At 36.7% G+C, this 15,390-nt stretch overlaps 1 long non-coding RNA gene across 1 annotated transcript in view; it reads left to right on the forward strand.

The window, feature by feature from the left end:
- The window catches only part of LOC112625183, a 32,177-nt gene extending 19,953 nt beyond the window's left edge, over nt 1–12,224 (forward strand). Inside the window, exons 2-3 of the long non-coding RNA XR_003119540.1 lie at nt 11,177–11,324; nt 11,905–12,224. This is a non-coding gene — a long non-coding RNA (uncharacterized LOC112625183). The remainder of the gene's footprint in view (nt 1–11,176; nt 11,325–11,904) is intronic.
- Nucleotides 12,225–15,390: the final 3,166 nt, after the last annotated feature.

Genomic DNA, 15,390 nt, shown 5'->3' on the forward strand with positions numbered 1-15,390 from the left:
GAATACATCCTTTAGTAGGAACTGTGAAAAGCCCCTTAAGAAGTTCCATTATAGCAAGCTCTCGTATGATACAAAGTTTAGGTTTCATCCGGCGTTCCACAATTGCCCTGTTATGACAGCTTTTAGTAGCTGGCCTGTTGTAATGTATCTTTGGAGAGTGTTTACTATATTTTAAAATTTGGATCTGAATCCATCTCCAAATGAAATGCTGACATTCATAAGGGCTTGATTGGCTCTCTCTCAGTCTGGAGAAAGCTCTTATTGTGGTCAACTCAACTGAGCCAACTATTAGCAATGTCAGAATACCATTCTGCAAAGCAGGGCAATACTTAGTTAAAGTGATTCATATTAGCTGAGCATGAGCAAAGAAATCTGAACAGACTGTTTCAGAGTCCTGGACTGCCATTGAATCCATTGCTCTTGTGAACACAGTGGGAAAAAAAGCAGGGTTCATGCTCCTAAGACTGTTCAGACTTCTTAGTAAACGTTTCACTGTGTCCCAAGGAGAAGACAGAGTGTTTTAATGTGGGGAATGGAACCTTTTGTGCTGTCTGTTCTGGAGAAAAGAATGTGGTTTCTAAAATATTACTTTTTGAACTTCCTGTACTGTATTTATACAATTCTGCCTCTTTAAAAGGCTAAATTGTGTTATGACTAAACTAGTCACTGATAGACCCAACTTGCTCTGTGAGAGAAGCATTCTTTACCATCTCAGCTCCGTTTCCTTTGTGTGGTACATTCCTTCCCATGTCTGTCACTCAGCAAGAGCCGTGGGAGCCGTTTGTCCACTGACCAGGCCACATAATTTTTGTTCCACCTGCGAACGTGTTTATGGGTTGGTGGTGAAAAGCCTGGGCATGGAGTGAGAACAAACTGGAATCTAGCCCTGGCTTTGAGTTCACTTCCCTGAGACTCAGTTTCCTCATTGTAACATAAATAGAATAAGCAATACTTCTTGAGGTAGTTTTGAAGAATAGAGTGTGTGGATAGCAAAATGCCTCATAATTGGTAATGGCTCAAAAAATTATAGTATGTGATCAGACAGAATATTTTCTTTCATTTGAAAAATGTGCTCAGTTGATTAAAATGAATCAGTGAATTTTTGAACATTGGCATGTTTAAGGCCATCTCCATGTATATTTTGTGAACTCAAAAATAGAAAAAGATGTCAGTGAGAATAGAAATAACAGATAATGCAATATTTCTCTTTAAAAAACAAAACAAAATGGTAACCCCTAGTTGGAAATACATTTTACATTGTGACCTAGTCTGCAATACATATACAGGCCATATGCATAACTGAAATGAAAATTGAATGAAACCACTCTTCTATGTGTGATATACTCTGATACTTTACCTTCTCTTCCCTTCCCTTCTGGTCAGAATCAACTACGTTGATTTTACACCCACTAATAGTATATAAAGAACAACTTGAAAAAGACATTGACTCAAATGAGAGTAAATGAATTTATTACAAAAATTTGCTTCACATCAGCTATTAAGTCTCATTTTACTTTGATACTTTATAATTTTTAATTCCATTAATGAATGCCTCAGGGAAAGCTGAAAGAAACTAACAATTCCTAAGTATACACTGTGTTTCAGATATTATCTATGCTGTTCTACATATATCTCCTCTTTTAACAGTCATAATAATCCTACTATTACCCCCATTCTGCAGATAAAGAAATGAAAGTTGAAAGACATAAAGTATTTTACCCAAGAATTCAATCCTACCTATTTTTTATTGTCCCTGAATGCAGGAGGCTAAATAACCATAAACATCGATAACACTGACATATCTGTTAGCTTTTACCTCTGGGCTGTTGTACCAAATAGTCATCCCTTTAAACTAAATTATGCATGTTAGACCACTTCAGAATAGAATTTGGGTTTAAATTACAACTCAAAAATAGATGGGGGAAGATCACATGTTAATTCTACAGAATTAATGAAACAGAACTCCCTGTTATGTGACTATTTTATTCTGTGAGTCTAAATAGTTTATTTTTAATTTACCCTTAAAATACTTTTAAAAAATACAATACAGGAACCTATATTCTCTTTTAGTTAAAAATAAACCAAACTTCGATAGTACAATTATAAACCTAGAAGAATTTTAGTTTGATTCCAGTGTTTGAAAGCATGATCAAACTCCAAGTTTATTTTTTCATAGTTTTTTTTTTTCTCCTACAGATACTTCTCCGCAATGGATTAACCACAGACATTTGAAGTCATACTGTTTAAATATCTTTGAATTATTTTTGTTTAAAAATGTCAATGGGTACGATAGGAAAAGTACATTTTTTTCCCTGTAACTTCAAAACAACTGAACAGAACCTTTGGACTTAAACCAAGAATTGAATGTTTTAGCTTTAAGAAGATTTTCTTCTCTGAAAAGTAATGAATGAGTCTCTTTGCAAGTTTAACTATTTCAAGTATCAACTCTCTGACTTTCAGCATTCTTTGGTATTAAAAAAAATAATGTTTCATGTCTAAATAAACATAAGATTTTTTTCCTCAGCTATCTCTCAAATCTCAAGTTATATAAACTTCAGATACACATAAAATATTGATACAGATGAATTGCATAATGTTTTTAAATGTTTAAAATGTAGTGTGCCATTTTGTTAATGGCTTCTTTCAAGTTTGCATTAGTGAATGGCAACCCTTGAGAATAGCCTGCAATGACCAGTGGAATGGGAAGGCTGTCGTTTTCTACTTGCTCTCCATGGAAACTGAGAAGAGATCCATTACTGTGATACCCTTGGGGGAGCACAGAAATGTCCAGGAAATTTAAGTGTAGTAGATTACCAAAAAATCACGCACAGGCTGTGGGAAACACTGGAGGCTGACTGAGATCGAGTTTCTGAACTTAGTGTTTGGGGCAGTTGACACCTGGGGTCTCCATTCATACCTTGAGAGGAATCTGAGGCAGATAGATCCATGGGTGCCCTCCGTTTTGGGTGTCAGAGCTCACAAGGGTTTCCCAGAGGCTGTGCCGTGGCTCCCAGGACACAAGGCCTCCCAAACTATAGAGGCTGTCACTGAGAGCAGCACAAGTCGCTAAGGTGCACACACTCCTTAGGCCACAGTGCCTGGGAGGAAGACTTCTCCAATTTCATTTGTGAAAAACATGAACCATGTTTTACAAACATGTAAAATTTGTAAATGCAGATTTTAAATGGAAATGACTTTATAAAATCATTCTTAAAATTTGTAAGTATATACTGGCTCATTTTTTTTTTTTTCAAACTGTCTCTTTTTTGACATAGTCAGTATCTGTAGATGTTATGTAAGAACACAATACATTTCTTTTGTATTTCCATTCAAAACTAGTTCTATCTACAAGACAAATGGACTCCTTTTTTTGCGAAGGAAATTTGTAGAGATAAGATGAAAGGTAACTATCACTAAGAGTTAAATGGTGACTAAGTTGATAGGTGAAGGTTATCAGAAGGAAAATACAGAATGATGGAAGGAATCGCTTTGTTTTCTTATTTTCTGAAGCACTCTTTGAACTCTCTGATAAAACCAAATTTGTGACAAAGTGCCAAAATCTAAAAAAATATATAATACTATCAACTCTGTGGGGAAGGAAATATATTCTACTTATGTATTTATTATCTCCTAAGTGATTTAGTGAGTATGTGGAATAAAGTCAGATGAAAATAACATACTCTTGCAATATAAAAGCTTGTTTTTTTTATTGATCGTAATTGACTATTGTATGATTACATAGAAATAAAGAAGCAGTGTGCAGAGGATTGTACTTTAGGAGTGCTAATCTGGCATCACCTGTGCTAAGAAAGGAGCGGGACTGGGAGTGGAAACAGGCACTTTAGTTTTAGTGATAAAGATAGTGTTTCTAAAAATTAGATATTCAGCCTGAAATGTATTATAATAAGACAGTTATATGGTAGAGTGAAAAGACAATAGGAGATAAGGAAACACATCAGTTCTAGCTTGAATTTACTCTGTAATCAGAATGTTAAAGTCACTATCCCATGCTGAAATTTAGCTTTATGATCTATAAAATAAAAATTAAGCCAGTCGTGCTGTCTTTTTATGCTCTAAAACAAAAATTTTGGGAAAAAACTACTATTTCATCAAAAATAAAGAACTTTACAACTTACATAAATTGCCTTTTGTGATACCCAGCGTCAGGGCTCCCTCCTACAGTGGAGGAGTGTGAAGCAGCAGCTGGTAAGCAGGCCCCGTGCACGGTGTGAGCCCACCAGCTCATCGACTTTCCCTTTCTTCTCCCTGTCACTGAACTCTGCTTCAGCCATTCTCTGCTGGTGCCTGTGCCATGAAAATACCATGCTATCTTCCTTCTCTGGGTTGTTTGTTTCTTTCCCCACTCATCTCTATATTCCTGCTATAATCACTGTCCCCATTCTTGGGGTAATTTTTTATTCTTCAGTTCTCAGTTTAGTCTCGCGAAGGTACATAAAACATCTAGAGTCAGAGCACTTAGGTTCAAATTCTGATTCTATCAATCACTTTAAATAACAGGTAGCTTGGGGTAAGCTATTAAGTCTGTTTTTTCATTGGTAAAATGGGAACAAGGACCTACTCCTTAGGGATTGCTAAGAGGTTTAAATGAGATGTTACATGTACAATGCTCGCTCTGTGCCTGCCATATAGCAAACACTTTTTTTTTTTTTTAAAGAGAGAGAGCGTCTCGCTCTGTTGCCCAGGCTAGAGTGGTGGGGCTATTCACAGGAGTGACCACGGCTCACTACAACCTCCAACTCTTAGGCTCAAGAGATCCTCCCTCTTCAGCTTCTCAAGTAGTTGGGACTACAAGTGCACACCACAGTGCCTGGCAGCAAACACTCTTAAAGTGCTTAACGGTATTATAAATTGCAGAGCTGTCTGTGTCTCCCTAAATGATAGCATCTATCTCCTTGTTTTGGAAGTGCGTATTTAGGCCATCGTCTTCTTACATATACCCACTGCTGTCTCCACATCCCAATTGCATCACACAGTTCCCAAGAGTAGAAACTGAGTCTCCTTCACTGCTATATCCTCAATGCCTAAAAATTAGCCTGTTTCATGGTGGAGAACAAATGAATATCGAATGAATACATAGTTATTCCACTTTGCAATCTAATAAGGGAAAGAATCAGACAGCATTTCTAATCCAGAGATAAAATCTATAGTCAACAAAAATGATTTAGGGATTTGCTTTTTAGCAGCCCAGAACTGTTGGCACATTTTAAAGTATTTAATATTCTGGTTATTTGAGGCAGATGACTAAGCAGGTTTGAATTCCCTCACCAGGGAACTATGTTCTTTGATGATTTGTTCTTTGGAGACCAAATTCTGTGCAACTGTATATTGATAAAATGAGCTAACAATATGGCCAGGTATTCTTTATTTTGGATCTCACTGATGAAGGTAACGTAAGTTGATAATCAGATTTTCCTTTTGCCAGAATAGCCAAGAAAATATTCTGTTATTTGCTTTCTAAAGTCTCACAAATAATTTAGGAGCGAGAAGGCAACATGTGGGAAATTCCATAATAGAACATGCATATTTTTTCTTTACAAAATTGGCAGATGCTTATAGCGATTCATATCTGGGGCACCAAGGTTTTCAACTGAATATAACCATTCTCATTTTATGAAGAACCAAAGGGAAAAAAGAGTGATTTGTTTGCTCACTGGAACTTTAATCCCAGGTTTCTTGTCTCATATTATCTTCTTTACAATGCACAGTTTTGCCTAAGCCTGCTGGCGTCCTGTACTGCCCACGGGCTAATCTCATCATATCCCCTAGGACCGACAAGAATTGGAGCCATCCTCCCCTCATCTTTTACTTTCTGCCTTCTTCTGGGACATGCTATTGATCACCAGGTATCTTATCCTTGAAGAATCTCCTCTCTTCAACTTGAGTTCTACTGCAAAAAGCAGCAACTTGGGGGCCATTTATGGATGGGTGTTACTGAGGTTAGGACAAATCCATAATAAGTTCATTGCCTCTAAGATGTCTACCCTGAAGGATAGTACTTAATTGGGCACATATACGCTACTGGATTTATGTGCTCATGACTTTATAAGTAAGCATTCTGCATGTATGTGCAAAACAAAACAGAACTTAGGAGGATAAAGCATCCTGTAAAATGTGGGACTTAAAACTGTATCAGGGAAAGGAGAAGAAAATAAAAATATAAAATCTGATTTTTAAAATTATAAGTACTGGAGTGTGCAGAGGTTTTCAAATGACTTGTTGGTGAATTGTAAATATATAAAGTGTGCGAAGGCATTTTATAATGAAAAATAATGTTTATAATTTTTTTACCCATATAATGATTTAAAAATAGAAGAGATCGCCACCTACCCTGATTCTTTAAACAAGCGTTTGCTTGCTTCAGTGATTGTGGGTGAGCTAGATGATCTTCGAGTTCTTTCTGTAATTTAGTCAGTGATACTGAACAGGCTCTACAGCAAGGAAAGAAGGGGAATTGTATAAAGTAAATAAACTTAACAAAGCAGAAGATACATGTACCCAGAGAGTTCAACAATTTAGAATATTTGTCTGATTTTTTTTTAAGTCCAAAAGTAATCTGTATTGATTATAACAGGAAGCTGCTTTTCCAAGTTAGAAAATGTACGTGTGTGGTCAAAGCCCTCTTTAAAACAAATGCATTGAAAAATTTAAAAGGTCCTTTGTGGAAATAACAAGTTCCTATATTGCATCTTCATTAACTCTCTGAAAATATTTTAGTCAATTTATACAGTCCTTTAAGAAAGGTAGTATGTGTAAAAATATACACTGATACCTAACTACAAAATTATTTTGCACATCACAAAATTGTATACATGACTGTCATGGATGAAACATGCTAACAATTTTTATTTTATTTATTTTTATTAGTAATTACTTTATTAACAATTTTTAATTTGTTTGCTTTTATTATTTTATGCCTTCATTGATGAAGATAATGTACATTAGGAACCAGTTTTTCATTTGGCTATACTGTTCAAGAAAATACCCTGTTCTGCGTTTTCTAAATGCTATGAAAGTCACAAAGTAATTTAAAAGACCTCAGTCTTGTGACAACACCATCATCCTTCTGGTCAACACATTTTAGTGATGCTGAGTGTTTTGCGACAGCCTGCAGATGACACAAAATAATCTACATTATCATCAAATTTCATGTATATACTACTAATAATTTTTCACTGAATGTAGCAACATCTTTTCTGGCTGGGGTTGGGCAAAGGACAGAAGTGCTGTTGAGAGAGAAAAAAAGGGAGAAAAGAGAATGCAAGCTGGCAACTAGTTAATGAAAATCACAATATTATTCTTTTTACATTGGAAATATGCACCCCATCATGCTCAAATGGTGGGGAGTGCAGATCTCTGATAAGACTAAGGGACTGTGGTCGGGGTTAGATGAACGCTTACCATGTGTGACCAAGTGGGAGGAAACTGTGGTGAGACAGGGAAGGAGAGAAATAACTCACTTAGTGTCTGGCATGATGATGTTGAACCTCTTCAGTAATGATTTCTGTGTTGTGTGTGGGTTATGGGAGTCTGATCTTGCTTTATGCCTGCTGCAAAGAAATGCGTTTTGGCTCAGATTAGATTCTGATCACTTCAGTTTGGCACCTAGTTACCAGTATCAGCATTTGCAGTTCATTCCCAGCCATGGGTGCAGTAAGTCTCTGAGATTTCAAAAGCTATAGGATGCAAACCCACATTGCATTCTGGCCTTTGAGGACCATGCCAAATTCCTTGAAGTAATGACAGCTAAGGGTCATAAGGTGGCACTGATTCTACCTATGACTCACTTTATTACACTGTGTCAGTGGCAGCTCTTGCAAATTAATTTCGCTCGTTACAGCAGAAAATGAATCAGGAAGACAGAATAGGACAAAATGCTTCCACCAAAATTTTATAAGGTATTTAAATCAGAGGAAGCGAAAAAAATCCCTGGCTTTTTCCCAGATACGAAAGAGAAAGAAAAGAGGCAGCTGAGGTAGAAATTCTCATACATTATGCAGATTATTATGATTAAAACCTCCTAAGTAAACTGTGCTGCTGAGTATCCTTTATATTTTGTTTCTGCAAAATCCCCAATGCTTTTGAAATTTGAAAATTCAAACTACTACCCTACGAAACCCTGGAGAACCTGCAGACCAGAAAAGGAAACCTGGCATAATAAGAATAAACAATGATTCTGCTTAAGATGGATGTGAATTGTCAAAAGAAAAGTCCAAGGCAGACAAATTTCAGTCTCTCCAGACCCTTTTCAGACCTTTTCTTCTGACAGCCCCCTAGAGATTTCTGAGGTCTTTCTTGAACAGTTCTGGGAGCTGAGCCCTCTTCGTCAGGAGTTCTCAATGGCCCCCAAGGTGACTTTGTTTTCCCAAAGGGTTTTCATAGCATCCTTACCTGTGGTAAGAATAATTATACTTTCTCTTTAAAGCCTACAAAAGTCCAAATTACATGTCTTTTAAACATTTTTCTGTTGCTTTCCTTTGTTTTATGTTTCTGTTCTTATTTTTAAGGAAGACAATGTATCTCATCCTGTATTACCTTCCCCTGATCTCACAGCTTCTGAAAACAGGAAAAATCACGGGCTTTGAAGGTAGGCCACGTTGGTGTCACCAGTTTCTATAGCCCTCAGCAAGTCTTTTAATCTTTCCAGGCTTCCATTTTCTCATTTGCGAGATAGGGATTTTCTTATCGTGTGGTTATGTAATGAATGAATTATGTAATGCCTAATAGATATTAATTATTAAGTTTTTAAAACAATCTTTAAAAGAAGTTTTTTTAAAGAAGTTTTAAAGAAGTTTTAAAGAAGTTTTTTAAAATAAGTTTTTTTAAAGAAGTTAGGAACTGGGAGAAGCAATTTTTTAAAAATCTACAAAATTGTTTACCACAAGCCATATTTGTCACCAATATAACAATTTTTAAGATTAGATGAAAGAGATACTTTTAATCTGAGTCTTCTCATCAGTCTACACCAATTAAATCAGACTTTCTCAGCTTTGGCCATTCCCCAAGTTGCATTTGCAATTCACATTTCAATTCTGTATCTATAGGTGAAAGATATTAATCACATAAATAAAAATACTCTCTTTATTATCCTTCGTTCTTGCCCTCTATTAACATGTATGTTGTTTTCACTTCCCAAAAGGAAATATCTCTCCAAGCCAAAATGTTGTTGGTCCTGGTTAATATTCTTTTTAAATGGCAACTTTCATTCACTAATTCCAAATTGACTCTTCATTCACAACCCACAGTTTGTGATTATTTGCACTAGTGGATTATTTAATCTTTTATATTTTTCTCTAGTAGCTTTATGTTTATAATCTGACCTGTGAGCTCTAGGACTTGAACCAAGGGTTCCAGTGAAAACTCTTTCTGAAACCAATGTCTTGCTGCTGTGGTCACTGTTTCTTGGCCTAAGATGGAGCACTGATTACAATGAAAATTGGGAAGGGCAGTGGGGAGGAGGGATAAAAAGGCATAGTTAATGAGCACAAAAATACAGTTAGATAGAAGAATAAGAAGTAGTGTGCAATAGCACCATAAGGGTGACTACAATTAGGAAAAACATACTAAATTTTTCTCTTTTTTTCTTTCTTTCTTTTTTTTTTTTTTATTTAGGGAGTCTCGCTCACCCAGGTTGGAGTGCGGTGGCCCGATTTTGGCTCACTGCAAGCTCCGCCTACCGGGTTCAAGTGATTCTCCTGCCTCAGCCTCCTGAGTAGCTGGGATTACAAGCATGCACCACCATGCCAGGCTAATTTTTGTATTTTCAATAGAGACAGGGTTTCACCATGTTGGCCAGGGTGGTCTCGAACTCCTGACCTTAAGTTATCCGCCTGCCTCGACCTCCCAAAGTGCTGGGATTACAGGCGTGAGCGACCGCGACCTGCCTGAATTTTTCAAAATAACTTCGGGTGTAGAATTGGATTCTTCCTAACACAAATAAATGATAAAATGCTTGAGGTGATGGATATTCCAATTACCCTTACACGTTGTATGCTTGTTTCAAAATATCACATGTACAACTATTATGTATCCACAGCAATTAAAAATTTAAAAATTAAAAAAACTTTACCACCATGATTCCTTGGTTCCTTGAAATAAACATGACTCAAGTTTCTTTGAACAGTTGTTTTAATTCCAGTTCTCTACTACTGTGGTCTCCAAAGTGCAATGCACAAAACAATCCATTGGGGACAATAATGTTTGAACTTCTTGTTGTATTTATTTTTTAATCTAAAAAAGGAAAGCCAATTGCAATGGTTCACACCTGTAATCTCAGAACTTTGTGAGGCTGAGGCAGAAGGATTGTTTGAGGCCAGGAGTTTGAGGCCAGCCTGGGCAATATAGCAAGACCCTGTTTCTAAAAAAATATAGATAAATAAAATTAGCAGGGCATGATGGCACATGCCTGTAATCCTAGCACTTTGTGAGACAGAGGCGGAAAGATTGCTTGAGTGTAGAAGTTCAAGACCAGCCTGGGCAACAATAGTGAGACCTCTATCTCTGAAAAAAAGAAAAAGAAAAAGAAAAAGTGGTGTGTACCTATAGCTCAAGCTACTCAGGAGGCTGAGGCGAGAGGACTGACTGAGCCTGGGAGATCGAGGCTGCAGTGAGCCAAGGACACGCCATTGCACTCCAGCCTGTGTGACAGAATGAGATCCTATCACTAAAAAAAAGGAAAGAAAAAGAAATGACTTACCTTATAAAAAGACAACACCCTTAGTTTGTTTTTAAAATTATCTGTACATCTATGGTTACTTCTAGACTTGTATACTTTACCTATTTTGTTTGACTCATAGTTCTTCATTGATTAATCACGATGTATGAAGAGTTCACATGTGGTAATTTATGACCACAAATCCATGACATTGAAATTGTGTGCTCCATTAAATTCAATCCACTTTTATTCAATTCTACCTACTTTGAGTTCTATACCAGAATACTTATGATATGTACCTTGTATTTAAGGAATTCATACTTACTATAATTTTGTAAACTTGAAGTTATATATGCATATATGTATTTTATTTTTGGTATGAGGTTTCTTTTGGAAATAGATATAAAATAATATAATTAGAATCCAGTTTGAAAGTCTGGAAATCTCCCTCCAAAACCATAGACAATTTTTTCTAATGAAAATATGATATCGATACAAGTTAAGAATGAAGATGTGGAGACTTGGAGACAGGTGGCACTTTGTGCTTCCTCCGAAGGAAGGAACAAACATAACAGCTGGATCAAAGGCATGAAATGAGCATGGAGCCCCTGAAGATGAAGAAAAGACATGGCTGCCAGGGAGAAATTGTACAGTTAGTGTCACTCCAGGGTCCCAAATATTAGAAACTGTTTCCTGTATTCTAGTTGAGAAATTGTTTCCCTAATTAAGAAGACGTAATACTTCCTAAGAGAAGCTGCTATTACCATGACTTCCAAGTCTTTCTCTGGCAGTTCAGTTTTTCATCTTTCTCTTCACCCTCCACCTCCAAACACACACACACGCGCGCGCGCGCACGCACACACACACACGGCACCCTCCACTGAGGCATCTGGCGTAACTAATCATCTTCAATTCCTTTGATTCACAAAAGGAACTGAGAGGTTACTGATGACCATATTAGATTGTATTTGGATGGAATGTAAAAACATGGTTAATTGTTCACTTAATTATTCATTCATTATTTCAGCAATGAACATTGATTAAGCACCAACTATATCAGAAGCTGCTTAATTATCCCACATATGCAATCTCTCCTTCTTATTAGTAATAGAACTCCTTGAACTTTCTACAGGACACAAGTCCCCCAACTAGATGCTCGCTGTTGGGTTATGTGTGCAACATTTCCTTAGAAGGAAAACTTCTTACCTTCCACCTTCTTTCTTCTTACACAGTTACAGGAATGCAGATGTGATTCCGGTGACTTAGCTTCAACCCTATGGATGAGGGTAACCCAGAGGCTAGAAGAACAATAGGACAGAAGCAGCCTGGGTCCCCGAACAACCTTGTGGAGCATAGACACCTACCTGGCCTGGATGCCAGCTCACAATGGGCCTCTCCAGGAGAGAGAAGGAAACCTCCCTCTTGTTTAAGCAATTGTACTTTTGATAATCTCTTGGTCTATACCATAATGAATAGGCCATCATAAATGGATATCAAAGAAAGGAAATTTGTGTAAATGGTTTAATAAAACATTACCTTAGGTATGAAATAATTCTACCTCATACCTTTACAACGTCAGGTATTATTCATGCCCTTTTCTCTCCCTGTAATGTCCCTTATCCATGAGTAGAAATTATATTTTCCATCCAAGGTTTGCTCAAATATTATCTACTTAAGGAGCTCTTACCAATTTTGCCTCTCCTCCTGAGCTGACTCTATGCCTTCTATGCTGTTTCAGGCAATATTAATCTCTTCCTTTGTGCTTCTTTCACAGAACATACTTTTTTGTCTAATGTAATAACTATATGCATATGTGGATAGATTCCACTGGTGCTTCAGAACAGAGACTATCATCTTAGTATTTTTTTTCTCCCTGATATCTAGGGCAATGTCTTATACATAATAGGTCCTCAGCAATCCCATAAATGTTTGTGAGATATGCACTGACTATAAGCCGTACTCCATATTTATTTAGCTAAAACAGACGTCTTTCATATTTAGTCAGCAGAAAATGCTCACATTTTCTCCTTTCCTATTTACCAAATGAAAGGGTAATTGTTATTTCACAGATTGCACTAGAAGAGTGCCTTCTCTCTCTTTTTAAAATAGACTGTCTTTAAAGCATATGACAGGAAAAGTGACTATTGTTAGGATAAGATAATTACTATTGTAACAGCTAGTTTAAAAGAAATGTCAATTGCTCCAGTTTTACTTTTCACAGGATAGAGCTGTGGCCTGTCTCAGTATGATGTTTTTAGGGTCTGGTATATATTTTTATTTTTCTACATGAATCTTTCATCCTCTTACTGACATTTATTCATTTTATCTAATTATCCTAAAAGGAAAGCCCTGGCCAGGCAAATTGGTTGTTGTCTGCCTCTGAAGAGACATTCGTATTGTGTCGCTTAGCTTTCGAGTTTTGTGATCAGGAACCCTCAGGCCCATTTTTAAAGAGGTTTCAGGCTAGCTGAGCTTCACTGTCTCCCAAAATGTTCAAAATGAGATTACATGATGGACAAGATCAATTTACTGGAAGGTACTTAAGCAGTAAATCTGGAGCTTTTTGTCCAGTCACTGTTGCTTTCAAGCTTTGTGGCAGAAAATTAAGCCACAAGAGCTTTGACAAATTAGATATTACTACCTCTAATTGTGTATGTTTAAGCTTATCATGCTGAATTGCAGCATTGTAACTGACTATTATGCCAACAAGGCCTTCGTTTAATCAGCGCAGTGCCATTTAATAGCAATTAATCACTCAACTAAAATGTCATATGAAGGTCACAGAAACTTGAAGGCTAAAAGAAAAAAGAACATTAAAGTCAGCTGATAGAGGAAAAGAGCATGGTGTGCCAAGGGGAGTTCTGAGCGCTCTTTTTCATTAGAAGCTGGTAGAACATTTAATGAGAATTCAGTCTTAACTTTCAGCTGAGATCAGAACAATGTGCCTCACTTGGTTAACCAGGAGGCTATTCTGCCCATTCTTAGTGGGCTTCTGCCTATAAATAGGATACTCCTGCCCACAGAATACCTGAAATTTTACAGATTCATGATTTTGATTTATATTATTCTTTGGCTTTCTGGCATTTTTCCCTTTCCTACTACTTTTAGGAAGGAAAGAAATCAGATATGACATGGTACTGCAGGCAAGATGAAATAAATAGCATCATTTTACACAGTCACTACAAGATATTTATAAAAAGGAGCAATTCGATTCACTTGTTTGCCAGGAAGATTTTATTTCCCAGAAAACTTGCCAAATCAAATGTTATAGTACAAAAAGAAAATGACTGAAGGCTTTAAAAAAAATTTTTAATACTCAAGGGGTACTATGCCAGTCTGAAAGATCCCTGTTAGCCCCTCACAGGACAAAACATGTGAGAAGTAGAGACAATTTCACCTGGAGGGCCAGGACTCTGCCACCCATGGCTCATTCCTTATGCTTTAACCCTGCCCAGACCTAAGAAATATTGTTCCACTAGCTGACTGACTCTGAAAACAGAGCCGTGGTAAAGTGTATGCAGACAAAAGGCACACTTAAGGTCTCTCTTTGTTAGGGAGTAGCAGGTAATTTTTTTTTTTTTTCCAGCAACGTGGATGGAACTGGAGGCCATTATGTTAAATGAAACAAGCCAAGCCCAGAGAGACAAATATTGCATGTTCTCACTCATATGTGGGAGCAAAAGAAGTGGATCTTAGAAGACAGAAACTAGAGTGGTGATTACCAGAGGCCAGGAAGTGTAGGGGGAAAGAAGTTGAAGGGGAAAAAAGAATATTAATGTATTTATTACCATGAACTGTACACTTAAAATGGTAAAGATGGTAAATTGTATATATGCATCTCCTCAATAATAAATACTTTTAAAAAAAAACTCACTATAATGACCACTCTTCAAACTTAAATAAATAAATAGCACAGACACTGGAAACAATGACCACCTCCTACAGGAAAAATGAATTTCAGTTTTCATACCCGCTGAGCCTATGAAGCTTGGTAGAGAAGATGTCAGTGTTTGAGCAAGGCTCGCTCAAACAGTTTCCTGCCGACCCATGTGGAACAGTGCAGTCCACTAGCCACATGAAATGTGAGTAGTATAAATTGACATGCACTGCAAAGATGAAATACACACTAGATTTCAAAGACTGAGTATAAAAAAAGAATGTAAACTCATTAATAATTTTTTGTTGATTACATGGTGAAATACCAATTTTGGAGTATACTGTGTTAAATGAAATATGTTATTAAAATTAATTTCATCTGTTTCTTTTCAGTCTTTTTAATGTGGCTACTAGGACATTTAAAATTATATGTATAGCTCATATCATAGTTCTGTTGGACAGTGTTGGTATAGACCAACGAGACGAGTCACTTTCATTGGTATCACCATTGACCTGGACCAGATGTGATCCAGTAAACCAGAGGAGAAACACTTCTGACCTATTCTAATCCCCTGAGCCAAACAGGCTCTTAATCAAAGAGCTAGTGTTGTTACAATATCAAATGGAAAATAAATATAATAACCTCAATGGCACACTTGAAAAAATGAAGGATTACTTTTAGAAAGACAGGAATTGGCATTATTCAGATTGAAGGAAAAAATAACAAGACGAAATTTAATAAATATCTCCTGGGGACATATGAGACAGGTTAAGATTGCAGCATGAAGGCTGGAGGTTAACTTAAATGATTTCTTAAGAGTCAGCGTTGTTTAACACTTGAT

Source organism: Theropithecus gelada, chromosome 5 (genome assembly GCF_003255815.1).
Source record: "Theropithecus gelada isolate Dixy chromosome 5, Tgel_1.0, whole genome shotgun sequence".
NCBI lineage: Eukaryota > Metazoa > Chordata > Mammalia > Primates > Cercopithecidae > Theropithecus > Theropithecus gelada.